We start from the raw sequence: 27,860 nt of genomic DNA, 5'->3' as shown, positions 1-27,860 counted from the left end.
CATAAATTATTTACAAAATGATTCATGTGTATATAATTTCTGCCTCTAATATTAATTAGTTGATATAGGTAACTGGAATTGGGAGCATGCTCAGATCTCTAGAGTTCTATTCTCCACAAATAGTTTGCATCAATTAGAGCAGAGACTCAACTGTAAAACCTAAGATTTTTTTCTAGGGTATGAAACTTATCCTAGCTCAGCAAGGGATAAAATATCTAATGAAAATGTGTCTCACTTTATGAAAGATGTAAACATGCATCATTTTATAACAGCACCTATATTATCAATAATATGTAGTCATAGGGATATATTTCATATTAGTGTTAAGTTACATATAAGTCACATCTTCATACTCTGATGATAGTACACTTAAGTCTTGTGACACTGCACTAACATAGCTTAATGCTAATTTTAATTTAGAGAAATGGGATATCATTAAAATAATGGATATCTGTATTGGTTTTTTTTCAACTAAAGAGAACCACAAGGATGAGGTCCTAGCTCTTTTAAGCATGACAAGGCCAAGACAAAGCCATGTGGGAAAAGCCAGGCTACCACCATCAGGGTTCATCTATGGTGATGTACAACTTAACAATAGAAAGAATGAATTTCTAATGATTTTATAAATAGTGAATTATTAGGATTACAAGTGATGGAAATGAGCAGACTGTTGGAACATAAAAATATGATGTCCTAATTCAGGGTTCCCTGAGGGACATTTTCACAAAGGAGGACAGGCTTGTCTTAAACATTATGGGACCCTGAAGATGTGATGCCTATATTACGCCTGTGCTGACTGAGGATCCGGCTAGCAGAGAGCGTGCTTGCCGACACTACTGGAACATCACACAGCAGTTTCCTCACCAGAACCCTCCTGACTATTCCATTATTTAGTGACTTCAACAGAAGCAAGCCAATAAACATTGTTCAGGAAGTACTTGGAGAATCTGTTCAGTTTCCATTCAGTGACCACGAGCTAGGGAAAGATGCAAGAAGAAAACCACAAATGATAAACAACATGTAAAAAAAGATCATACGTGGCACCAAAGACATTAAACATACTACACATTGTAGAAAAGTTTTCCTGGACTCTGGGACACGGGGTCATAAATTCTCACTCGGGTGTTTGAAGATACATTCATTAAACAAAGCCTCTTATAGCTTTAATGTTTTTGCAGCCAAGAAGATAGTTGAAACATTAGTCTCTTGACTTTCATGTAAGAGGTTGGAATTTATTGTTTTTTCTTCTAATATTTTCATGCGTTAGAATGTGGTTTGATAGCTCTGAGGTTTACTCACCCTTACATTCTCTCTTGAAGGTAAACAAAATACAGAAATAAGTTCTTGAATGTTTTAATTTTTAGACAATCTTGTTAGTTTTAATGACTTAAAGGTGAGACAACTTAAATTCTTTCAAGGTTATAGTTCAAATTTCTATAAAATGCCTTAAGGCAAAAACCCAAATTATCCTTGGGATCTAAAATATGAGATAAACCATAGAAGAAATGGTTATCTATCCAACTTTGATGTTAGATTTTAAAAACTCCTTTTAATTTTTGAATTAAAATTTTTCTGAGTGCTTTTTAGACTTCTACTTCTTGTGGTGCAACATGCCTGAGGAACCCTAGGCAAGCACACAGGCATTCAGCCACACCCACTATATTGTAAACTTCCCCTTCATTATAACTAGTAAAAATAAAAATGCATACTTCTTCAATACCTTGCAAATCTGCCAAATGCCCTAAAACAAAATATGGTTTTTCTTTAGAGTGTGATAATTATTTCCATGACATTATAAACATATCAGCCATTCAACAGTAAAACATAATTCAAAACCTACTCTGTATATCAATCTACAAGATTACGTGTCCTATCTTTCTTCCAATATGTGTTGAGAATCCTTAGACATTATATGTTGGTAGAAAATATCATCAACAAATTAGATTTTCAAAAATGTAATTAAACATTTATCGATAGTATAATAGTATGTTAATTTGTTATTAAGGACATCAATTAATGCACAACTAATATTGTAATAATGCATATTTAATGCATTATTCAGGTCAGCTAACTCTGCCATTTTATATTTCCCTAATTTATTTAATCGACTAGACTTTTCCATGAAGACATCTTTAAAGATAAATCATCAGTTTACAACCATAAGTGTTCATTAAAATTAGTCAATACCTTACAGCAAAGTCCCTCAATTTATTACCATTAATGTAAAGTCAGCAGACGAGATTTAATAGCAGACAATTTTTCAGAATCTTGTGTGCAATGCAGGACCATCTGACAAGGGCAGATTTGTGATAAAGAAGCAGGAAACTGTTGACCAGAATTCACATTTCAGGAGGTGAAAAGCTTTCTACACTCAGTGAGCTTTCCCACAGTGGGGGGATAGATGCTTATATCTAACTAGCTTATTTTTCCCAGACATCTTTAAAGTAAGCAAGGCCGATTAGGGCTTCTGTGTTCTCTAGATGATATAGACAAACTCTTAATTCCCACAGTCATGAATTAAGTTTGAAATTTGCTGACAGTTTCTGCTGTAAGGAAACAACTGTTCTGAGCCATGACAAGTACTTCTCTGTCCCTCTAGGCACCGCAGGAAATCAGCAGACACATTCACAGTTCTTTTGCATCATTATATGCTTCTAACTTTGCTCCACAAATACTCTTTAGGTCCTGCCCACAAGGCTGTTTCACTTTTCTCTTAAAGAAGGCATTAATCACAGCCTTAGATTAACCTTTCACACATCTAAAATAGAACTATATTAAAGGCAACTGAAATTTATTCCTGTTTGTTTTTTTCAACTGAAAGAAGTGATTGAATTTCCAAGTGAAGGTGGAAGTTATAGGTGGAGTGGTCCATTCGATGATCTGTGTTCACTGAACACTGTGGAGGAGGACTCCATCGTCAAAGCAGTAAGACTGAGAGCAGGACATGGAGGTAAAGTCATTGTTTAAGTCATCCCAGTGGGGTTATGGACACAGGACATTGAACTTGCTTCATCATCTGTCACGATTGCCTTCAGACAGGTTTTCAACTTCTACTTTCCTTTAAATGCAAATTTACAGGGATGGAGATGTAGCACCATGGTCAAGGGGACTTGCTTTTCCAAGTAGAGGACCAGAATTCAGTTCCCAACACCCACATCAGACAGCTCTGACTGCCTGTAACTCCAGCTTCAAGGTACCTGATGCTCTCTCTGAGTCCCACAGCCCGTGACACATATGTGGCATGCTCTCTGGTGACATGGCCACATACACATAAATTATTAAAAAGGGACACCAACTGGTTATCCAGTTCTAACTGGTCAGCCCTAATAACACACACACAAGTAATATTGCCTAGACTAACAGGTTATATTATTGCATTTAGAAATATATGTTTATTCCTAACATATGTGTAATTTACACACACACACACACACACACACACACACACAAGGAAGGAGCCCCAGGATACCAAGAGGCCATGACAGGTTGTGCTCCTTTCTTTTACCTGTAACTCCTCACAGCCACATACAGCCCAGGTAGCCCCCTCTTCACTGACTGATCACTGGATGGCAGGTTGATTCAAGACCATGGGAAGAAAGGAACATGTAGTGTGAAGAAATGAAGAATAAGACTTGACAGTCTCAGGGATGATTAATAGCCAAGGAGGAGAGAGAACACATGACCCAGCGTAAGTAGGGCGACATTTAAGCCCAGAAAACAAACAATAGAAGCTAAAGACTCTGGGGAAGGACGAGCTGTGCAGGCTCAAGGATGCATGAATAATCGCACCAAAGTGTTTTAACTTAAAGCTAAAATTGTATGATACTCTTTCAGTTCAGGTCCATCTGAAACTAGGAGTAGTAGGAGGCTGAGAAATTTACTTTCCAACAGAGGTGTAAAGGAAGGAAATCATACACGGTCAACTGTAACAGTTTTCACCACACTAGTTTGCTTTCCCCAGTGAAGGTTCTCAAATTGAGGCTACCACAAGCCAATACAACTCCAACATTCATTAATATGCAGTCAGCCCAAATAAAAGTCTTAGATACAAATGCCTATAAACCTGAAATTCTTGCTTATTTTCTTCTGGTAGACATTCAGTGAACAGAGTGACTAATTATAATGATGTTCACAAAACCAGCAGTTGGCATCAAAAGAGAGAAAAGTCAACGCCTTCCATTCTCCTCACTTACATACCCATTGAATCTGTTGGGTAGGACTTGGAGGGAGCACAGACCCAACTCTGTTCTGTAATCTTTAGTGTCATCGGCATCAAGTGACCAGCCTAATGCACACAGATGTCTCAACCCAAAGGTAAGTGTCAAACATTTGATGAAGACAGAAACCATAAAGATCTGAATTATGGTCTGTAAGACATAAGGTATTATAGAAGAGCCAACCAACCACAAGTGAACTGGTTTTGGGTTGACCTAAATAGGCTTTAAATTTGCTCTGGCAGAAATTTACAGATTTTCTTACAGTACTTTTAAAATTGCTATTTCTATTTTTGATAATGTAATAACGTCATCTGCCCCTATCTTTTCCTCTCTTCAAACCCTCCCAAATACACCCTTCCTGCCCTCTTTCAAATTCATGGCGTCCATTTTCATTAGTTGCTGCTATATACATGTGTGGACATGTGTATGCATATATATTCATAAATGAGTAAGCAGAAACTGCTCAGTCTGTATACTGCTACGTTTACCTATATTTTTGGAACTGATTATTTGGTGTCAGATAACCAATTGCTGTGATGTTCCTTTGGGAAGACTATTTCTTTTTCCACTCAGCCTTATTAACTTGCCTATAGTTTGTACAGAGTTATGGCCTTATGTTCTTTGAAAACATCAAATCTGATTGGAAATTATAGGTCTGTGATAAAGTGTTTGTCCAGTGTGTGAGAAGCCCTAGGTTGGATGGCCACTACCAAGGTACCTCAAGAGACAAACAAACAAACATGGTATTTGTGTTTGGATGATGGCTCTTTTCTCTATATAATCAATTATATTAAAATATTAGAAATAATCCTCTTTAAGAACTAATCTGATGAAAATACATTGTATGCATGCATAAAATTAAAGAATTAATACAGATAAAGAGGCAATTAATGAGCTCTCAGGTAGTTTCTCAGTACTGAATATATGTATCTTACTTTTTCATTCTGTTTAAGTCAAATTAAATCCAAAGGAGAGACAGGTGGACTTTAATATAGTGGTAAATTTTTAGTGTAGGAATATACTTCATTATGTATTTCATTTAGGGGGTTATGTAGATTATAAATAAAAGGAAACTCAAGGAAACTACTTGAGTTTCATTGTTTCCTCTTAGTTGATATTTTGTTCACTATTATTTAAGCCTAGCTTACACAGTAACGTGCCACACCTTTTAACTCTCCTCAATGGAGTGTTATAAGAAAAACAATCAGCATGACTTTCAAGAAGAAAATTTAATCTGTGTGAAAGAATTAAGGAAGTTCTGCTTGCGGAGGAATTCTTTTTAAATCCCTGCAAAGTTTCCTTCAAAGGGCAGTGTGCTGGATTTGGTTGTTTTGGTTAAACTGACAGGGACTCTGTCCTGATGAATGTGACCTGGTCCCTGCACACTCCCCTCCATTTGGGCATGCGGATGGTTCATCTTCCTCTTCCAACTCCAACCATGCAGGAGATTATCGTCCAGAGCAGACGTCTCCTCCCTCTCCAGTCTTGCTCTGAGGGATAGAATACTAACCTTTCACAAGATTAGAAACACAAGGTGCCCTGAAGAGAATAAAATTCAAATGGGTTTATTTCAAAGGGCAACCCAATCTCGCTTTTGTTCACGGGTCAGTTGACGGATCATTTGCCAAAGCATATTTTGTGTCTTTCCCAGTTAGATCCTGGTGCAGTGTGCCTGAGATGTCAGATTACAGGGATCCCACAGTATGCAGCTCCAACGTCGCCGTGGGAAAAGGTGAGAATAGCTTAATTTTAGTATGTGTGGCTGAACTCTACTGGTCAGTGTTTTAAACTTAGGATAAGTATGTCCAACAGGTAAATCACATCTGACCAGGTTGAAAACATCAAGGAGTTAGTATAATCATTTGTGTTATGACCCAAAACTATATATTTGAAGAGTGCTAGGCAACTTTAAATGCAGGCATAACAACAGACACCTATAATTGCAGGCTGGACTGTGAGGAACATGAGCCTAAGGCCAGCCTATGCACCACAGAAAGACACTCTCTAGAAACAAAACACAAACTTGACACCTCCTAAGCTGTTGGCTATGTCAAGATGAAGGTGAATATCTCCGTCCCTGCCCCTGGCTGTCAGAAACTCGCTGAAGTGGATGATGGACGCAAGCTTCCTAAGTTCTGTGAGAAGTGCATGGCCACAGTAGTAGCTGCTGATGCTCTTGGTGAAGAGTGGAAGGAAGGGTTACGCGGTCCGGATCAGCGGTGGGAACGACAAGCGAGGTTTTCCCATGAAGCAAGGAGTTTTGACCCATGGTTGAGTGTGCCTGCTGTTGAGTAAGGGGCATTCTTGTTACAGACCAAGGAGAACATGGGAGAGGAAGCGCAAGTCTGTTCGCGGATGCATTGTGGATGCCAATCTAAGTGTTCTAAACTTGGTTTATAAAAAACAATGATAATAAAAGGAGAGAGTGATATTCTGGACTGAGAGATACTACTGTGCCTCGTCTAAAAGAGCTGGTAGAATCTGAAAGCTTTTTAAGCTCTCCACAGAAGATGATGTCGGCCACTATGTTATCAGAAAGCCCTTAAACACGGAAGGTAAGAAGACCAAGACCAAAGCACCCAAGAGTCAGCCTCTTGTTACTCCACATGTCCTGCGTCACAAACGCTGACGTATTGCTCTGGAAAGCAACGCACTAAGAAAAACAAGGAGGAGGCTGCAAACGATGCTAAACTTTTGGCCAAGAGAATGAAGGAGGCCAAAGAAAACCGCCAGGAACAGATCGGCAAGAGACTTAGACTGTTGCTGCTAAGAGCGTCTACTTCTAGGTCTGAGTCCAGTCAAAAATAAGTCTCTAGCAGTAACAAATAATCAGACATTGGATCTCAAAAAAGAGAAAAAGAAAAAGAAAAAAAGAAATTTTACTTGAATCAGTGACTTCAGAAAATCAAATACAGGAGCTAAGGAGAGTTTTAAGAAATTCTATGTTGATATTAACTTAAGATTCTTCTGGAACTATGTCAAATTATATTGGATCATGACAAGTCAAAAAGTCGGTGCCGCACAAGGATGCAGGATCAAGGCAAAAATCTGCTGATGAAGGTTTTCGCAATGAAGGGCACAAACTATTTGTCTGCCATTATTTCCAGCTTCTTTCATTGCCACTCACAAGCCTGCACACATGGCCTAACTTTTAAAAAGAGTATGTGGAGGGCTATTTTTATTAACTTATTTATTTTTGAGACAGAGTTTCTCAATGTAACTCTGGCTGTCATGAAACTCTCTCTGTAGACAAGGCTGGCCTCGAATTCAGAGATCCAACTGTATCTGCTTCCCAAGTGCTAGGATTAAAGGCTTGAGCACTGATTAAAGCCTTGGCTCAGTCGGGAACAAATAAGGAGAGTCACAGCCCAACAATACCCAGAAAGAGAGACCTTGGTTCACTCTAAATGGGATATGTCCATCAGCGTTCTCTCCTCAGAGCTCAGGAAGCCCTGCTGAAAAGAGGCAGAAAGAGTCTAAGCCAGGGGAAGTAGAGGACATGTGGAGAAGTCTCTCTAAATCACCAGAGTAAAGGCTGGAGCAGCAGGCACAGGGCCCGCATGGGTCTACACCACATCCTCTGTGTCTGTTATAGCATCCACTTTAACATGTTTACTGGACTCCTGAGTGTGAGCACAAGTGGCTGTCTGATCCTTGTGCCTTCTCTTGGGGCTCTTTTCCTTTTGTTGGGTTACTTGGCCAAACTTGATTTTTGTATGTGGTTTTTGTTTTTGTTTTTTTTTAATCCTTGTATATTTTATTTTGTCATCATCTCTTAGAAGCTTCTTCTTTCTAATGAGATAAAGGGAGAGGATGTGGAAGGGAGGGAGGTGGGGGAGAACTGGGCTGAGCAGAGGAAAGGGAAACTGGAAACAGGGTCTATCATATGAGCAAACCATCTATATTTAATAAAAGGAGAAAAGAGGGAAGGAAAAGAAGATTGTGTATAAGAAAATACTCGTAAGATGGCATACTTGGGTCCAGGATATTACTCAAAAGTGACTCCAGGTAGAAATGTTAAAATATAATCAAATGTAAGATAAGCAAAATATTATGCAACTTTGTTCTGTCCTGAGTTGATCAATCTCTAGATGCCCATTGATCTGTTACACTCCCTCTCTAGATGGGCAACTGGGAAGCTCTCAGATCTATCTGCTTAGGGTCTGTCAGTAATGGAGACATCAGTGTAGTGTTGTTTCAATGAATGTACTATTATTTTTAGCCATGATTAAATAGATGTTTTATTGACAATTGCAGGTACCAGGGTCAGCCTAGACATCTCTGATACCTTTCCTTGCAATAGCAAGTATGGCTTGGTGGAGAGATGGGGCGCGTGTGGTTAACACTCTGATCACAAAATACCACACAATGCTTTTATTTTAGCATTTTACATTTATCATATTTAGAATGTTTGTATTCTTGTCTTAAAATCAAACCAAAACAAAACAAATAAAACAAACCATTTCTCACCCAGAAACTCATTTTTTTTTTCAATTAATTTAGGTTACTTTTATACTTCTTGCAATTTACGTTGGGTTCTAAAGATCCCCTTTGAAAATCCATTTAAGATCCTACAACACTAAATTTTGCTTCCATTCTCAATGAATATGTTCCCCTTTTTGTCATAAAACCCCTTATTGAAAAGATAGTTGAGATCCACAAAGTTATGGGAAACCTGCAAATAACCACAAATTGGTCCTTATACCATTCACTAACTCCAAGAGCATTTCCTGAGTCAGGTCAATATTTGCCTGATTACCATTCCACACACACTATTTTTTACAGGCTTGTCAATGACCATTCTATGTGAGAAAGCACTGGTGATTATGCAAAGGTCAGGGTGTGCAGTAAGCAGTGGATTCTGCCAGTCTGAAGGATCAGTCACAGTGAGAAAGGAAATCAGTTTTGCTTGGCCACGCCCAAGCCACCTACAGCTTTGTAACACTGGGAGAGCTTGCAAACTGATTGCAGGATAAATTGCCCCCAACTCTTTTCAGAAATGGGCCTTAACCTTACACATAATTAATTCCCAAGTATTTACTACACATTCCTTCCATGCAGACGTCTGCAGTGACTGTCCTTTCCCTAGCTGTCTGGATCTGTGCCCATCTGCCATAAATCTGAAAACTCACTTAAATGAATACAAGGTAATTTGATGTTGCATTTGATTTGGTTTTAAAGGCTACACAGTTGTTGACTTCAAAGTCAAAGGCATAAATCTTCCCTGCTGAGGTAGGAGAGGGCATTTTTTTCTGAACCATTTTGATTATGGCCCCCGAAGTGAAGCTCAGAGATGTGAAAATAGGTAGAAGTAGACCAATGGGCTATTTGCCACGGGCTTCATTTAAAACAAAGTCATTTTATTATTAGTGTCTCTATCGGGGTGGGCATGAGAGAGTGTACAGGGACCTGTAGCAGTCAGAGGAGGTAGATCACCTTGAAACTGTTATTACAGGCATGTGTGAGCCAACCCGAGAGGGAACCAAACACACTCTGAAGCATGGAGCCATCTCTGCAGTTGCATTTAGTCTTCTTGTTAAAATCACGAGGGATAAATGAGAAGGTTAAAAGTCTCCATCCAGCCTTTGCTATATGTCCTTCTAGGAGGTTTGTGCAGACCCACAGATCTGCCTGGGCTTCCCTTCCCGTCAAGGCAAAGTGGTCCTTAATATGCTAAGCACATGACCATGGATATGAAGCTCTCATTTCCTTGGCTTTAAGTATTTGAATGAGATCTGTCACTTTTCCTCTGTGTCTTTTTATTTGGTTTGAGTTCAGTGCATTTCCTGAATGGTAGAACAGTAACAATGTATCCCCCAGTCTAATTCCTGCACAAGGTCCTCCAACCTCCTAATGTCAGCATTTTAAAATGAATCACACTAGAAATCCACTTCCTTAAAACATACCAGACAATAGTCATGTTCAAATAGAGACTGTCTGAATACCTGAGGGGCAGGACTGAAGCGTCACAGGTCAATTATGCTTGAATATCTACTATCTTGTTTGTATTTGTGTGGGAATCTGGATAACCTGCAATCCATGTGTGGAGATGCTGGACTTACTTGGGAAAGTGACCGAGAAGTGACATAGGAAAATAGAAGATGGACTTTGTGTGTCATTTGGGAATCAGAGTCATAAAAGTCTCTCAATCATTTGAAGCTATTCTTACATTAAATTTCCTCTGCTTCCAGAAAACAAAGAGACATGTTCAGTCCTGTTTGCTAAGATAAAACAGAAGTTGAGTTCGGTTGAACATGAGTGAAATGTTAGTTGGTCATGGGCAGAAGGTGATATTCATGGAGAAGATGGAGAAGAAGGACTTGAAGAAGTCAGCAGAGTGTCCACGCTTCTTTATCCTCATGAATACACTAAAGGAAAAATCAAAGGACACGTGAGAAGTCAAGTGATTCTTAGTTTCTCAGAGACATAATCAGAACTGCATTTCCCTTGGGTCTTGGGTATGAAAGGGACCTTGCAGGAGAGAAAGATGGAGGCTGGAAGCTTATGGAGATGAGGGTGTCACTATGAACTACACAAAGACTATGGGGAAGAACAGTTTTGAATCCATAACAACAAAGAGAATGAAGTTGCTATGGCATGTAGACTGTCCACAGGACCATGAGCATGGTAACAGTCATGAGCTTGTAAACAGGGGGCAACAGAACTGGGGACAGGTACCAGTCATGTAGTGTTGTTGGATACATAAGCAAACATTGTAGATTCATCCAGTAAACTGAGAGAATTGTTGGGAATAAGAGAAGTACCTTCTGTTTGGACAGTATCCATGGAAGCATTGCCTGTCAATGCTATTAAACACTCATTCCCATCTCAACGATGGTGAGAGCCAAACACACCCCCATTGCCCATCAAGGCCCTTCAAGTTCTAAAGTTTGAAACAAGAGCCTTATATGCAAAGTGAACTTAAGATACATCTTAATTAAATGAAAACAAAACCAAATCATATCTTATAACCATGTCTTCTTTAAAGACAGCATTAAATATGGAGGTGCATGTACCCACTGATTCTAGAAGTTTACTGGATTTTGGGACAGTACTTCTGACTCAGATGAGAATCCAGCAAAGTTAGGAATGAGGAAGGTAAACAGAGGGAAGTCTTGGCATAGTTGTTTAAAATGTGAGGGACCATCCCATATACAGTCACCAAACACAGACACTACTGGGGATGCCAAGAAGTACATGCTGACAAGAGCCTGAAATAACTGCTACCTGAGAGGCTCTGCCAGAGCCTGACAAATACAGAGGAGGATGCTCGCAGCCAACCACTGGACTGAGAATGGGGTCCTCGTTGAAGGAGTTAGAGAAAGCACTGAAGGAGCTGAAGGGGTTTGCAACCCCATAGGAAGAACAACAGTATCAACTAACCAGACAGCCCAGAGCTCCCAGGGACTAAACCTTCAACCAAAGAGTGCATATGGAGTGACCCCTGGCTTCAGCTGCATATGTAGCAGAGGATGGCCTTTTTGGGCATCAATGGGAGGAGAGGTCCTGTGAAGGCTAGATGTCCCAATGTAGGGAAATGCCAGAGTGGGGAGGAGTGAGGGAGTGATTGGGTGAGTGGGTAGGGAGTACCCTCAAAGAAGCAGGGGAAAGGGGATGGACTAGGGTGTTGCCAGAGGGGAAACTGGGAAAGAGGATAACATTTGAAATGTAAATAAAGAAAATATCCAATAAAAAGAAAGTCTTCAAAAAAAGAACCAAAACCAAACCAAAACAACAATAACAAAAAACAAAAGAAAACAAAATGCCACTATACTGAACACTCCAAACACATTTTCAGTTTTACTTTGACCAGAGCCCTGTCCTACAGAAACTGATATTAATACTTGCAATATACTCTATTAGCTCTAGAGCTACTAGATGCCAGAATCTTTCCTCTGAGTGATTACAATGGCCTAACAGAACTCACTTCCATTTTTCCCCACACAGAATTTTACCATTGACTGGTGCCATTAATTCTACCCCTTTACCTAACCCAAAGCTCAACAGGGCAGCCATTTTTGAATTTTGCATTGATATATCTTAAGCCCTAAGAACATGTCTTACATATATAAAGGGACTCAGTCAACAATCGTCAAAAAGACGTACATTCTCATAGGTTTTAGAGCAAGAATTTGTTTCCAAGTACTGTGTTTAGTGATCTGAATTTCCTAGTAAACATGTTTATGGTGAAATCCAGGCAGAGCGCCTGGCACTTACGCTCATCAGTGACACTGACAATATGTACTGGAAACTCTGCTATCCAAGTCATTTCAGGGAGTCGTTAGTGGTAACAGACCCCCGTTGGGTGGACACCACTCTTTGAAGTTGTTCCTGCAAAGCTTAAAGATTATGGCGACTCTGCTGTCCTGCTTGGTGACTTTGGAGAGTGAAGTCTAAGCAGCAGATTTATTTTTAATGACTATGGTGGTGCCTGATTACCTCAACTGCTCTACAGCAAGTCAGTTACTGATTTCAGAATACACTCACAGCTCCTTAGACTTTCCACCTTAAGGAAAGGACAATGTCCCAGACCATATTTCAGATGGACTCTCTTCAGTAGAAGAGAGCACACAGCCCTGAATAAGAGGGGGATTTCTGGTGGAGCTCAACCTTAGATGACACCTGTGTTTTGTTCATCACAAACAAGTCTACAACTACCTGTTACTTTTCATGTGCTAGTGACACAGAACATGACATTGGGAGTTTCTTGGCAAACATCCTCAGTTCTTCCCATGGGGGAGGACACAGAAAGAGAAGAAAAGCTATTTCTTTCTATGAGTCTAGTGATTCTCAGAAGTGTGGCCTCTGAGTCTGTCACAGCCACATAACCCAAGACCTGAGCAAATCCAGACTATTGTCTTTGTTGCAGGTCCACTGGGTCTGTAGTTCCAGGGTGCGGCCCATCATAGCGTTCTAACATACTTTGCACAGAGTCGCAATGCACAGAGAACCATTGTCCTTAAAGGGTGACTTCAGTCGTCCAGACTGTAGGTAAGAATTCTTTGGCAGCTACCTTCCCATCTTTCAAATTACTTTGATGTAACTATGTCTTGGGGAATCTCTGCTTAACTTTCCAAATGTTGCCCTCAGATCTTTAAATCTTCAAACCCCCCAAAGAGAGCTTTCCTTAAATCTCACCTTCTCTATAATCCCCGTCATTTTTATTCATTAGCAGGAAACACCTGTAACAGCAGGCGCTACTTACAGCCTAATTGTTTCTGGTTCCCCTAAATTGCTTGTCATTATAAAAGAAATGACAGAAGTGAAATGAGAGAAGAGTGATGTGGCAAGAAGATGCAGGCCCATTTCCAGTGTTTAATTGCTAGACAATGCTAAGAACAGATTAAAAAGATAAATCAAAAGTTTGCTGAAAAAAAAGTGAGGCCCCCAGTCAGTTTTACGGTTTCATTTGAGCGGCTCAGATATTATTACACACTCATTTACAAAACAATGAGCTCTTACTGTTTATGAAAGTTTAATCTCTTGGTTTATTGCCTTAATATATTTCACATTGGTAAGGTTTACTTTTAAATGAAATTTCTGACTGTCTTGTGTGGATGTTATTTTATACTGAGAATACAGACAGAATGAGTGTAACATCATAATTGTATTCATCTATGAAGCAATTAGAGTTGGGGTAATTGCTTCTGGTTTTCAGATATCTGCATACAAAGTAATAGAATTAATATTTTATCAGTTGGCAGTATCCCCTGTTAGCCAAGGATCCTAACACTAACAACTGAAATTTAAACAGAGCCCATATTAATATTTACCTAAATTAAAAACCTTACCAAGTGAAGAGATGCAAGAATAAGATGGTGCCACTGTGTAACACATGTAATCCCTGGATTCACGCTGGGACAGAGACTCCCTAGCCAGACTGTAAAATGCAGTCTGATGACAACCGAGGGAACACTCAGGACCCACCTTCAGCCTCAAGTAGCTTCTAAGTGATTCTACAGGTGCGAGAGTGCTTATGAATTCTGTGCTGTTCTAAGAAACTGACTCTGATTAAAAAATATATGGCTGCTCCAATACCTGAACGCCTATAAAAACACATTGATAAGCTCTTTTGAAGAAAATTGATATGGCTGAAGAACTGGAATAGGATGACCTACAGGAATAGCTGGTGAATGACTGTCAAGATTCAAATCCCTCAGCCAGAATCCACAGGACTAAGAAGGGCTAAATGAGGACTTACAGTCTAAGAAGCTATTTTCTGGTTCTTTTTTTTTTTTTTTTTTTCCGGAGCTGGGGACCGAACCCAGGGCCTAGCGCTTACCACTGAGCTAAATCCCCAGCCCCAAGAAGCTATTTTCTAAGAAGCTTAGGCTAAAAGGGAAAAAAGGAGGCCATAAATTAAATGGCACTTTGCTTGAACAAAAAAAGGAAGAAATGAGAGAATTAAGTTGAAACTAGCCGCTCAGCCGCTGAAACAAATTTAATTGGTAGATAAGATGTATTTCAACACAAAACTAATATCAAAGACAGGAAATGTAATAATAATGTTTCCTCTTTTCAATTGATGCAAACACACATACTAAATAAAGAAACATAATGGAGAATCACCAATCACAAAAAGTTTGTATCTATTGTATCTAGAGCACACAAGAAATACCTGACAGCAGGTTACATAGTTCACCTTATACCCTAATATTACAATGTAGCATATGGTAGCCTAATAAAATGGGGCTACATTGTAAGAAATGTAACACTTTGCAATTTTTCTGATCCTCCATATTGTTTTTATATATTTCTTCAAATTTTCAATTTATTATTTGCCGCTAATTCTTTATCATCTCTCTATCTCTCTATCTCTCTATCTCTCTATCTCTCTATCTCTCTATCTCTCTATCTCTCTATCTATCTATCTACCTACCTACCTATCTATCTATCTATCTTTCTATCCATCCATCCATCCTTCCATCCATCCACTGTTTATTTATTTATTTGTGTGCATATATGTAAGTGCACTCCACATGCCCCATGGTGTGTGTTTGAAGGTTAGAAAACAACTTTTAGGTGTTCACTCTTTCCTTCCTGTGTTGTTCTCAGGAACTGAACTCAGATCTTTAGGTTTAATGACAAGTGCTTTTATAAACTAAGCTATGTTCAGGGTCCTCCATTCTTTTGGAAGTAGGATACAGATGTACCATTTCGCTGAAGGGTGTCTCACTGACAGAATATGTCTATAGTTTGTTTTAGAATACAGAGGAGCAAAGGTTATGAACCAGTCCTGTGCTAAACATTAGTTTTTTAAAACCTTAACATTTATCATTATGAAATCATTCTCTTTACTCAAAGCATCGACAAGGATACTTTTGATAGGGATGTCCTAACTCTTCCTGTGGCCTTTATTTTGTTTTTATGAAATCCCATCAGCTCTTAGCCCATATTTATGACTTTGATTTTTCTCTTGATCCTATTGCCCTATTAATTTCTATGACTATAATTTTATTAATAATAATAGTAATAATAAATCTTGTGTATTAGAGTTAAATGGAAAAATGATGATTTCATAAAATGTTCATATTATTTTCCAAAGTATCCCGTCAGCAGCTAATGTGTGGATTGGCCCTCTGCTAGGGTTATTAGGATAGGAGAGAAGAGAGGGTTCTTTCTTAGGGTACAGTGAGCTCAGATATCAGTGATGGGAAACGCCATTCAGCCATTAATTGGAAAAGCCCCAGAGGGTTTTAGTCCAGGCACTGCAAGAGCACAGTGGTAAGATGTCATCCGCAGTCCTTGATCATCAAACTTGGGAAAGGAAAGATGCTGAAAGGGCCTGAACTCTTCGATCACCGTCCACAGACGTTTGGCAGGCGAGCCCTATGACCAATGCATTAGAAATGTTAAATGAAGCTGATTTGGAAAGCGAATGAATTCACCTCACTGAGGACTAATAGTCAAGGGGAAAAGTCAACGGATGGCATGTGAGTTTATTTAGTTACATAGTATAAAACTGAAACTCTAAAATTGAAAGGCTCTGGGGGGCAGCCTAGGATTCAGGACTGACAGGTGAAATGCCAGAAAACGAAGTTTAGATCTTACAGTGAAGTTATCCAAGAAACACAATCTCAAAGCATTTAAATCAGAAAGTCTCCATGATGCTAGACATACTTAAGACTGACTCTTATTCTTTACCTCCCGCATAACTTTTGGTTATCAACATGTGTGACAATTTTTACTTGTACACGCATTTTCTAGAAAAGGAGGGTAATGAGTCACAACTTTTAAATCTATTGGCTATAACTTAGGAGAGCCTCATTTTCTTAAGTTGCTTCTAGGAGACCCAGAACCTAATAAAAGACTGCTCTTAACTTGCTCCTTTTGAAAGTATTATACTTGGGTTTATCAACAGCTTTATTAATTATATGGGGAGATATCACCTGCCTGAATGGTACAAGTCAATGATGTCTACATATCCATCTATCCTAGCTGCTTATGATATGAAAGCAACACCACCATCCATGTTTCAAATGATCTTCCCTTTAAAGTAGCCCATGCTCATGAAGAGTCACTGGGACTCTCTTAGTGTTATCACCACTCACACTCTGAGCCTCAGGAAACCATTAGTTTTTCTTCTTGTACATTCATTTATCTGTTCACACAAATGGGGACATGTTGTCTGTGGCTCTTCCTGAATAACGTTTGCTTTGATTTTAGGAATCATTTATAAGTTCCCCACCTTAATATACATATCATATATAATATATTATATTAATTATATAAAACACATAAATATATTATATATTACATGGTAGTAATATACTATATTAAATATAAAATAAAATATATATAAACACACACTGCTCTGTCAGTCAGCTTTACTCTTTTTCATGCTACCTTTTCTTCCTTTTGTAAAGAATTATCTAACGTTATCACACGTCCATTTGATTTTGAAAAGTAAGCATAGTTGCTCTGTTTGTTGGAACTGTCTGAGCACCTGACCGTACATGAGGCCATACAGATATCCCAGGTAATTAGAAAACACAGCAAACCAGGAGACAGAGAAACAGAACACAAATAAAGTTTCCTTTATTTGTACGAACAGGATGATGGAAGAAAGCCCAGAACGCTTAGATGATAAATGCATGTTACTGTTTCGTTTACAGTGTGTATTTAGAATCAAAACACATCAATTCTACTAAATACCCAGTCAGAAGGGGAAATGCTTCCCATTAGCGGGGATGAGAGAAGTGTCTTATTTACTTCCTCTGCCACTGAAAATCTGAAGAAAAGGCAGAACACAAAGTTAAATGAAGACACATTATTATTTGCATAAGTGTTAAGGACACTAACACGAACTCATTAGAACGCTTGCATGAGCTCCAAGAAAGGAAGCCAAAGTGTTTAGGTTGGAATGGAAGATAAAGACTTTATCTTTGTTTCTTTATGTTCTCTGTTTCTTTCTGATTTTTATTGTTTCTATGTTTGCAAACTTTATAAGAATCCTTAATTGACTTCTCAAATAAAATACACAAGCATAGACCATCCACCTTTTTCTGTTTGATCCTTCCTTCAAGTTCTCTCTCTTTTTAACTTGGTTGGACAGGGAAATCTTTCATCAAGGAATTGGCCCTTGTGCAATTTTCAGGAATGTAAAGAACTGGTTACAGAATGGGACTAAGATGTCTCTAGAGGACAGGAGAGTGGGAGCATCTGGGGATGTCATCTTACAAATGAAGGCTGGCATCCCAGCAGTGTGTGGCTTCAGACCAGAGCAAAAGGCACCACATGAGGAGTGGTCGAACCCTGACTGCCTATCACTACCACAAGCAGCGAACACATAGGGATTTTCAGTATATTTTTTAGGAAGGCAGTAACTTCCAAAATAAACTATGTTTTCTTCTTTTGTTTTGAATTATAGTCTTTACATTTTACTGGTAACAGTTAGTTTAAAAGTTAGGCAAACAATACTGAGCTCCCAATGGATCACATGATGGACAGGCAGATCTAGACCAGTGATAACTGATTAAGGTCCTTGTAGTTACTTAGTTCTGTGAAGTCAACCAGGCTGAATTTAGGAGGCAAACCATCTTCTCAAACAAAGACTGATAATTTTCTCAGACCTTTTCAGAATCTGATCCTAAGCTTCTATTGATCTATCTGTGATGTTAAAATAATCATGACACTCGGAGTTCCCTTGGTCTGACCTGAAGTAAATTGAATATGAATGAATAAAATTCAACCAACAAATCCTTGCTTGTCACTGTCTGCTAAAGACTAAAAGTTCAAAAGAAATACAAATTCATAGCATTGGCAGGCTGATCCACGAGTAGAAGAACTACCCCATAATATTGAGAAATGTTGAAATATGAGAAATCACCACATCCAATTTTCTAGGTTGATGTTCTTGCTGATAGGATAATTTTTACTGCACACTTTGAATTCAATTTTCTTTATTTTAACAAAACATATTTCATGCACATTGCTTACAGATGGAATGACTTGCAAAAACATAATCAGTTTTATAGGCCACATTCTCGTAGAGATTGGTACCATTCCAGTTCACCATAAATGCTTTCCTGGCAGGCGTTCTGTTATGTGCAACCCTCTTTATGTCTGTCATGGGTCACTGGCATCAGACAACATACTGTTGTTCACACAGATCTCTACTCAGAAGGCAGGTTTGCCTTTTCTTTGGGCTACTATATGAGATGCCCTCAAGATCTAAGGACTTCTTCAGTCCTAGGCTTCTCAAAATGTTCAGGTCTGTGTTGGAAAAGTCTTCAGTTAGATCGCTCTACATTTTTTCCCGAGAAGCTAGAGCATGTTTCCATGTCTCAGGGTTGCCCATAACCTATACACAACCTACAGCCTGAGGTTAATTATACAGTAAGTTTATCAGGCTCGGTGCCACATACTTTTTATTAAAGACATGATGATACAACAGTAGATATGAATAGAAGTTATTACTTGAGTTATTTTGCAATAGTGTAAGGCATCCTTCTTAAGGATTGTGCTCTCCAAACCTTCCTTTTAAAGTCTTAATTGATATCCACAGATGAAGTATGCATCCAACATCACTTACAAAGCTGGAACGATAGTCTGTGGGAAACAGATGGAGTTCTGAATAGATGTGTAGTATTGGTGTGAGCACAGCCAAGTCAAGGACCTCAGTGCCTCAGACTTACAGAAATGGCGAGGCCTTCCCCTGGTCCATGCATGGGTGTTGACAGCCTGTGCAGGGAGCATCAATGATGATTCCACCTCTTTGATACCCACAACCTGAGTTAGCTCTCTCTGAGAGACTTCTTGCCAAGATAGGTTAGCCTGCCTCCTCATCTTTGGTGTCATACAGAATAAGCATTCTTGGTTTAAAAGCTGCTGCTTTTGCTGCTGCTGGCTCTCTTTCAAAGTGCACAGCCCCTGTGATCCCTGCTCTTTGGAAGATATGTCAGTCACTTCTTCATTCCCTGTCACAGGTAAAGCAATCTCTAAACTGCATGGATTGAAACAATGGTTCAAGCAAGTTGTAAACAATAAGAAGAGGTAGAAATAAAGTTATAAGAATATAAACTCCATGATTGAAGGGTCTTGTGTGTTCTATTCTCTTGGAATTGTTCCTACAATATGTCTCTATTACATATATAAGGCCTGGAGCTTATGAAATTTGAATTTTTCTTACTACACTGTCATTCTTTTAAGGCAGGGCTGATGTCTCCAATCCACGTCCTCCTACACCGTAATATAGCACCTACACAGTACACAACTAGTACGCAACTTAAAGCTGAAAGTGTGTATTTCTGATGTTTGGGCACTGGTGTACAGAACCAGGGATCACACATAAGATTCTTTGAGTTGTGTATCTGTAAAGCTCTGGGCATTTCTTTCTTGTTTTATTTAACTCAAGAACCAGAATCAGAGAGGGAGGTAGAAAACCAAATGGCATGACCCCAGGTTCAAGATGCCGCCATGTGCCTAGTTATCCTTCACTGCTAGCTGCCAGGAATAAGAAGTGCACTGTAGACCAGTTCAGGTCTCTTCACTGTCGTTAAGTGTTACAGCATTGCTTAAAGTCCAGCACAACCCTCATCAGAAGACAATATCTAGTTGTGAAGGATAGGTTTAAAAAAAAGATAGGTATTTCATGGAGGTTCATATCTCTTGATACCCAGAATTAAAGTCAATCTTTTTTTAAAAAAGAGTTTAACCACTGTGTGTGTGTGTGTGTGTGTGTGTGTGTGTGTGTGTGTGTGTGTGAACCTGCATGTGCACATATAACATAAATGCTCTGATTTGAAAGACTGGTAAATCAGAGGTTTCACGAAGGCTACAATTTTACAAAATAACACCTATAATATTTACGTATTTACCACATTGCTCCAGTTTAAACCAAGTAAACTTTTAGATGGTAACTTCATCGGATATCTAAGCCAGAACGAACCAGTTATATTGGCTTAAGTAAATTCTCAAAGAAAACTCTTCATCAAGGTTCGACAGATCCCTTGAACAGATAAGGTATTTGACATTTGAATACGAATATAGTAAAATATTACTCTAATAGAAAAACCATTTACAAATAGTTATTCAACTTCTTAGTATGCCTGTGCACCAGCTAAACTGCTGTCCATGTTGAGGGGAGCACGTTCTGAATGACCTCATTGGTAGCCATATGTCCTTATTTTGTAGAAAATGTTGCAAGCCTGAAGCAGAGAAAACACCCAGCCCTTCACAGCATAGTAAGCACTTGATCTGAATAACCTATATTTTTCTTGCACTGCAAAATCTAATAGAGTTGGACAAAATGTCATCTGCTACTTATTAAATCTTGTTTTTTTTTTTTTTATGGTTGACTGACCTAATTTTCCCAGAGTTTAAATTTTAACGTCTTATCACCTGCTTGGCTGATGTTTCAGTTCACTGTCAAGTGCATGTGCATGTTAGCGTGTCATTTACACGTGTTCCAGTCAAATAATTGGGTTCACAGTAGACTCGTGTCAGTTTCAAATCTGGTCCCAATTAGAAAGTACACTTTCAAAGCAGTGGATCTGGTTCTCTTTCTCACACAGAGAGAAACAGTAACAGAGAGGCACGGGCGCAGAGAGGCATCATCGTGTGCCTCGGGCTCCCACACACTAGACCTTGTCTCTGTTCCCAGTAGTTAGCTTTCCGTAGACTCAATTCGAAACATCCCATTCTCTAGCCACTAACTTGTTCTTTTGCTTTCATTTACATCATCAGTCCTTCAGAAAGTCACAAGCTGCGGGGACTCTCACCCTCTAAGACCCATCCTTTGTCCTTGAGCAACCCACGAGCTCATTCTTTTCCTTGGGACCCTTGTTTCTACACCACTACTCTAGTCCTTGAGAAACAGGTCTGAGTTAAAACAGGGAGCTTTGTAAGAGCCGACTTGAAACTGTGATCCGGAGATCACTCTCATGTTCCGGCGCTCACTTAGTTGTGTCAAAATGAAAAGGAAATAAGCCAAACCTTAAGGCCTAGACTCAGGTTAAGCTCAGGCCCTAGGGCTAATGCGTCAACACTGCCTGAAACCCACGGTGTCTCCCTTCTTCTGGTTGGCTTGCTGACAGTTATTTGCCACTATTTTGTACTGTCCCAGCTCAAATCCTATAACAATAACTGAAATCCTTCTCTAATCCCTTCCCAAGAGCTGGGCCTTCTCTCTAGAACAGATAGGTACCATACATACTCTGTTATAATTGATCTGGCCATTCAGAGCCCAACACTCTACCACTCAGTGATTATCCCTTTGGTCTGTTGTTAGTATCTAATGGAATCCTCACCTAAGACACACAGAAGTTTCTCCAAACACTCGCCAGTCACAGAAGAGCCAATCTAGCCTCACAGGAGAGCCAATCTAGCCTCCCAAGCTTTCATTCCGTTTTCGAGACATTCTTACTACATAGGCATTATGGGAAGCAAAATATTTCCCTCCGTTGGTTTCTTCCCTTGACTTCACATAAAACCCGTGAAGCTGGCACCAATGGAATTGTGTTCCATAAGAAGGTATATGTCCTTGATATAAATTGGACAATGTCCAGGATGAGTGTTATCTAATCGCCCGGAGTCTTTTAGGAATGTAAAGTCTCAGACTTACTATAGACCAAGAGAATTCAAATCTATGTTTAACTGTGAGAGTGTTTTCCTGAATGTCTACGTGCACCACATGGGCAACTGGTGCCTGAGAAATCAGAAGAGGTCATCATATGCTCTGGGATTGGAGCCAAGGATAATCATTAACTATTATGTGGGCACTAGGAACTGATGCTGGGATCTCTGCAAGAGCAACAGGCGCTCTAAGCCAAAGAGCCATCTCTTCAGCTCAAGAACCGATTGCTCCTTAGTAAAAGCTTTGTTAGAGAGCAAAGAAAGCAACCATCAACTAGTACCTATTGCTGCTCACTACCACACCAGAGCTCTTCTCTTTTCCAATGCTGGCCTGCACGTCCTTTCAATGTTATTCAGTTGCTTTGTTTTGTTGGGGCGCTGATGTATGGAAATTCACTGTTTCCTGCACAAGAAATTTGGGAGCTTTGCTCTGGTTGACAACAGAAGTGGAAGCGACAAAATATGACAAACATATTTTATATGAATCACTACTGTGGGGTTGAAGATGCTAAAGCTTGAGATCACCCACGATGGCCAAGCAGGGGGCAGGGTGCCACCAGAGAACAAATGACTCCTCTCTTCTCCTCAGCTCTTCTGCGAACACTGTGCTTTGAGGACTGGAAGAGGTCAGAGCTCGAAGGTTCTTATTAGCAGTGGTGGCAAAGAAGACTGTGCTCCCGAGACAGTGCTAGAGAAAAAGAGGGTCCCGCTTGTCACTTAGTCTTCCCACTAAGGTACCTCTCAGTCCTACATGAGATGCAGAAGTATCTTCGACTTAAATGTCTTTGGAAACTTTATATCCTCTAATGTGATCAGAATGCCAGGTTCCTTTGCGTTAAACTGTAGTGTTTTCTGTCAAAATCCTAGCACTTCAGTGAAAATAAACAGATGGGCAGCTTATTAGCGTATGATTGCTTGGCAGAAGGCATATCACAAACATAATTAAATGATTAAAAAAAACCCACCAAATACTAAAGTATTAAAATATTTGAATAATCCTAAAATATTGAAGATTTAAGATAGTGTGATAAAATGAAGAAATTGATGTTCTGACCCCCCCTCATTAACACATACACACACTTTTGGTTTTATTTTTCATTATCAGATGAAAATTTGTGTAGACTTTTACTACGAGGTTAGAATTTTCTTCAACAATGCCTCTTGCTATTTAACCCCTCGGCGTGTAACTCCATGGCGAGCTCACGTACAAGGTCCCGAGCGTTGGATAGAAAATCTGAGTCATTCCTCTGGACAGTGTTACAAAGTTCATAATTTCCCACAGCACCTCCTCAGACATTAACATCCCAACACAATCTAAGATCATAAGCGCCCACTGCAGTGTCCACAGATGGTGACAGATTGAGGTCTGGCAATCGAGATCATTCTTGAATCCAACAACCATGAACGAAGCCTACTGATAAGTGAACTAGGCTTTTGAAACCAAAAATGCACGTGAAGTTTCAGAATATACTTCTGCAGCTTGCCTTACTACCCCTGACTTATTGGTAAGTTAATTTCCCCAAGAGAAACTCTGTATTTTCTGTGTATTTTATCAATATGCTTAGTTTTTACTTTCTAAAAAAAACAGGTTTACTCTTGCCTTGCTTACAGATAAAGTATTTACATAGACTCCTTTGGGGGTTCAGCCCCAAGCATTGGATGGAAAATCTGGATCGTTTCTATGGACACCGTTCCAACCGGGTCCCTAATTTCCCCCAGCACTCTTGGATTAAGGGGAGCCACTTCCAGAGTATGAAAGCAAACGGCGATGCTAAATAGGGCTACATTTTATGACACTACCTTGTCTGACAGGTGTGATGATAAACCGTGATGACATTCTTTAAAAGGTCATAAAGAACATGAATTGTAACATAAATACTTGTAGTTATTAAATACTTCAAGATAAGTAAACTTGTAGGTAAGCTATCTATGACGGTGTACTGTTCCTTACAGGTCCCTTGTGATTGGAGGATTGTTTCTCACAGTGGTGAAACTATGCTGATCTCTACACAGTATACAGCCACATGGGAAGCTTGCACCCCCCTGGACTATGACCTCATAGGGAACTGGGATGCTAGGCCACAGTCCTACATTCATGGTCTCAGTTTTAAAAAAAAAAAGCACATGAATTTGGAAGGAAAAAGTGATGTTTCGGGGATAGTGACGGAATCGAAGGGATGGGACGGCAGGCCTTTCTTCCCACCAATATGGACTGTATGGATGAAATTCTTTCAAATACTGAAAAAAGACAAGAAACTGTAAGGTGTTCCTGGGTACAGAAGGGACCATTGCTCTCACACTGTGTGGTTTTCTACAGAACTCCACCCATGAAAGGACTGTGCTCTGCACCTACTGCGAGCCCAAACATTGTCATAAATCACCTGTGTCATGTTACATTAAAGTGACACGCAGCTGACTGATAGGCTCGCATTTACTGAGAGGCTTCAGAGAAGTGCTTTGTGTTATACCTAATCTTATCTGCCTTCTTAGACCATGCGATGCACTAGGGGCTTTAAGAGCTGGATGCAAAGACCTTAGCAGCCTAGCAAACTGGTCCAATAACCAACTATAATCCAGGGTTACACAAACTCTCATATAATTCCTCCCCGACCTTAAAAATGAAACCATAAAACGTGACTGAGTTTGCAGTAGATTAGATCTCTTCTCCATTTTCCAAATTTCACTTAAATATATACTTAAAAAGTCAGTGCTTATGAATTAATCCTGAATCCCTGGCCCATTGAAATGCCATGGCACGGCCATGAGAAGGAAGGCTGCTTCTCAAACCTGACCAAATACCAAGCTGCCCACTGGCTGCTCTAAGAGCATCGCTGACTGCCACAGCTCCAGAGTTTCTGATATAGTAACCATTTAGTAGGATGTGGGAATATCCACATTTAATTAAATTTCTGTCATGTGCTTATAGAATTCCTGTACAGAAATACTTCCTTTTAATTATTTTTTTCTTTAAACACATAAAATGTGGATTTTTTTTCTCGGGGCACTTAAAAAATTACTATTTCTCCTTGAACCGTACACTGTCATAAAACTTACCATAAAACTAAAGTTGGAAATAAGCACGGGAAAGATGTAAAAATAATTGTGAAATGTTTTTGGTAGCCTCAGGCCAAATTATAGCCTCTGCTTAGCGTTACAATCTAAACATTAATTCACATGTATGCATGTAACATATGTGTGGTATATGGATAAGGTTCAGGGAACATAAAAACTCAAAGCTATTTGTACGCGAGCTAATGTCAACAGAGAAATCCTTTATCAAGTTGAGAGTGAGTGTCAAAATTCTACTTCCAAAGGAAAATTAAAACCATGGGTTCATATCACACTAATATTAGTTTCATTGTTTACTTCACTTAGAATGTAATCTGGAAACATGGAATGATTCTCTAGTTTAGGTCTTCATTTTAAACAGAAATCCTAGAATTTCAGACTTCATCTTGATGGCTACTAGGCGTTGGCCTGCAGTCCTCCATAGAGTGTGATATATAAATAATGATACAAAGGGATAAAGTTGATCCCTAATCCTTGCACTGCCATCACCAAAAATGTTACAGTGAATCTCAGATGTGCTGCAAAATAAGATACTGTAAAATGAACTGTTTCCATCTTTTTCTATAGAAATGTAGGAAGGGAGGAAGAACATATGCTCCTGGTCTTTCCTAGGCTAGACTTCACTGCTATCAATTTAGAGTTAGCTCATTGCATACTTGGAGGATTAAGGCTGAATTTAATAATGGCTGAAACATTCCCTTGAAGCAATACACACACACACACACACACACACACACACACACACACACACATACACACACATACACATATAAATACATACACACATATATATCACATGTTTGTGTGCACCTGTGTGTATGTATGTGTGTGTGTGTCTCTCTCTGTGTGTGTGTGTGTGTGTGTGTGTGTGTGTGTGTATCCCACTGGAGAAAGTGGTAATACACAACCAACATATATCTGAGAGTCTCAAGGTTTCTTCTGAGAGACAAAGATCTCAAACGACAATGTCTTACAATTTGTTAGGCTCTTATTACAAGTCAACGCCTCAGATATTATCGCTGAAATGTTCTTGTATCTGTCAGAGTCACAGATGCTCAGATAATGGAGAAGTAGAAAGACAAGAATATTTAGTGTTTAAGGTCTCCTGGCTGTTAAGGAAGAGCATAAAGCCCATTTAACACTCCGATGGTTTTCTTCATGTACACCATGTCCAATTTCATCTCCCCTGGGGATGTTTATTCTGAAAAGCTTACCCTACAGATCTATCTACCTATCCACTCTACTGAGGTTGGTTTATTCTTGCTACTCGGCTGTCCAGGATGCATGCCCCCATCAGCATAGCATGAGTCTATACATTCTCTTGAGTCTAAATGCAAAGATCACTGTTCTGCTACAAGGCTTCACATGATCATTGCATAGTCTTGTGTCCCTTCATCAAATGTACCAAGAGGTTTGTGGAGAGGACCCTCCTGGCTTCAGGAAACTCAAGGAGACTACCGAGAAGCTACACTATGGATCAGGCTACCAAGATAGGCTAAAACGACATAAAGGGGCAGGAAAGGCTTATTCTCTGTTCTTCAGTGAGATGGAATTCAGAGGTTAAATACTATCCCATTATTAAATCAAAATTTTAAAAATGGCTATTCTTCTTTAGAGAACTCTGTGTGTGTGTCTCTGTCTCTGTCTCTCTCTGTCTCTCTCTCTGTCTCTCTGTCTCTCTCTCTCTCTCTCTCACACACACACCCCATGAATTTGTTATGTTAAATAAACTTAGTAGAATATTCTTTAGGAACGATGTATTCAAAAGAACATCCAAACTTTGTCCCATGTTCCCTGGTTCGGACTTTTCAGGAGTAACAGAAGAGATGGAAAATGACTTCCTTTGTGCTTCTGGGTTGGAACAAAGATGCTGATGGTAGCATAGGAAGCAGAAGCAGAGCCTCCTCTTGTGCTGTTTTCTGTATCACAATCTAAACAAGTATACAAGTCAGTTTAAATGCTTCCTAACAGCAAAGCTGCAAGACCAGGTTTCTCAGCCAACACTGTCAACATCCTCTGTCAACAGTGTTTTTCATATTCACTTCTGACAAAACAAACAAGGGCGTCAAGTAGCTGGGGGCTTTCAGCATCTTAATTAATGTGCCACCAGGAGGAGGAAGACACAGGTTTGTGCACAATTGGGACTATTTTTGTCAAGTTCAGTTTTAACACCATGTAGGAGTATTTTTATTTTAATATGAATGGATGTTTTGTTGAATTTCTTTGGAAGTAAATGTAGTCTAACTCTGGTTCTCACCTGAAAATATTGACAGGTATGGTGCTTTCTGGGTTCCTGCAGTCAGCATAATTAATTTCATACAATGACATCATTTTCGGAAAGTTTGCATTTTTCTAAGGGAGCATGTTTTAAATCACCTCAACTTTGGCAAAATGTTTAAAAATAAAATTGATAGCAGGGGTTCAGCAGCCCCAAATGTTGGTAGCACCTTTTCTCAGAACTGAAATGTTTCTAAACATTTCTTCCATGACAGCCTAGGT

The 27,860-nt window shown here is 39.4% G+C and overlaps 1 protein-coding gene and 1 pseudogene across 1 annotated transcript in view; one reads left to right on the top strand and one right to left on the bottom strand.

Annotated features, from left to right (window-relative positions):
* Positions 1-27,860, bottom strand: part of Gpc6 (glypican 6) — a 999,201-nt gene that overhangs the window by 536,715 nt on the left and 434,626 nt on the right.
* Positions 6,273-7,098, top strand: LOC108353029 (40S ribosomal protein S6 pseudogene; annotated as a pseudogene).

Source organism: Rattus norvegicus, chromosome 15 (genome assembly GCF_021556685.1).
Source record: "Rattus norvegicus strain SHRSP/BbbUtx chromosome 15, alternate assembly SHRSP_T2T, whole genome shotgun sequence".
Classification (NCBI taxonomy): domain Eukaryota; kingdom Metazoa; phylum Chordata; class Mammalia; order Rodentia; family Muridae; genus Rattus; species Rattus norvegicus.
The sequence above is the reverse complement of the archived record's forward strand: the minus strand, read 5'-3'. Positions and strand labels throughout refer to the sequence as shown.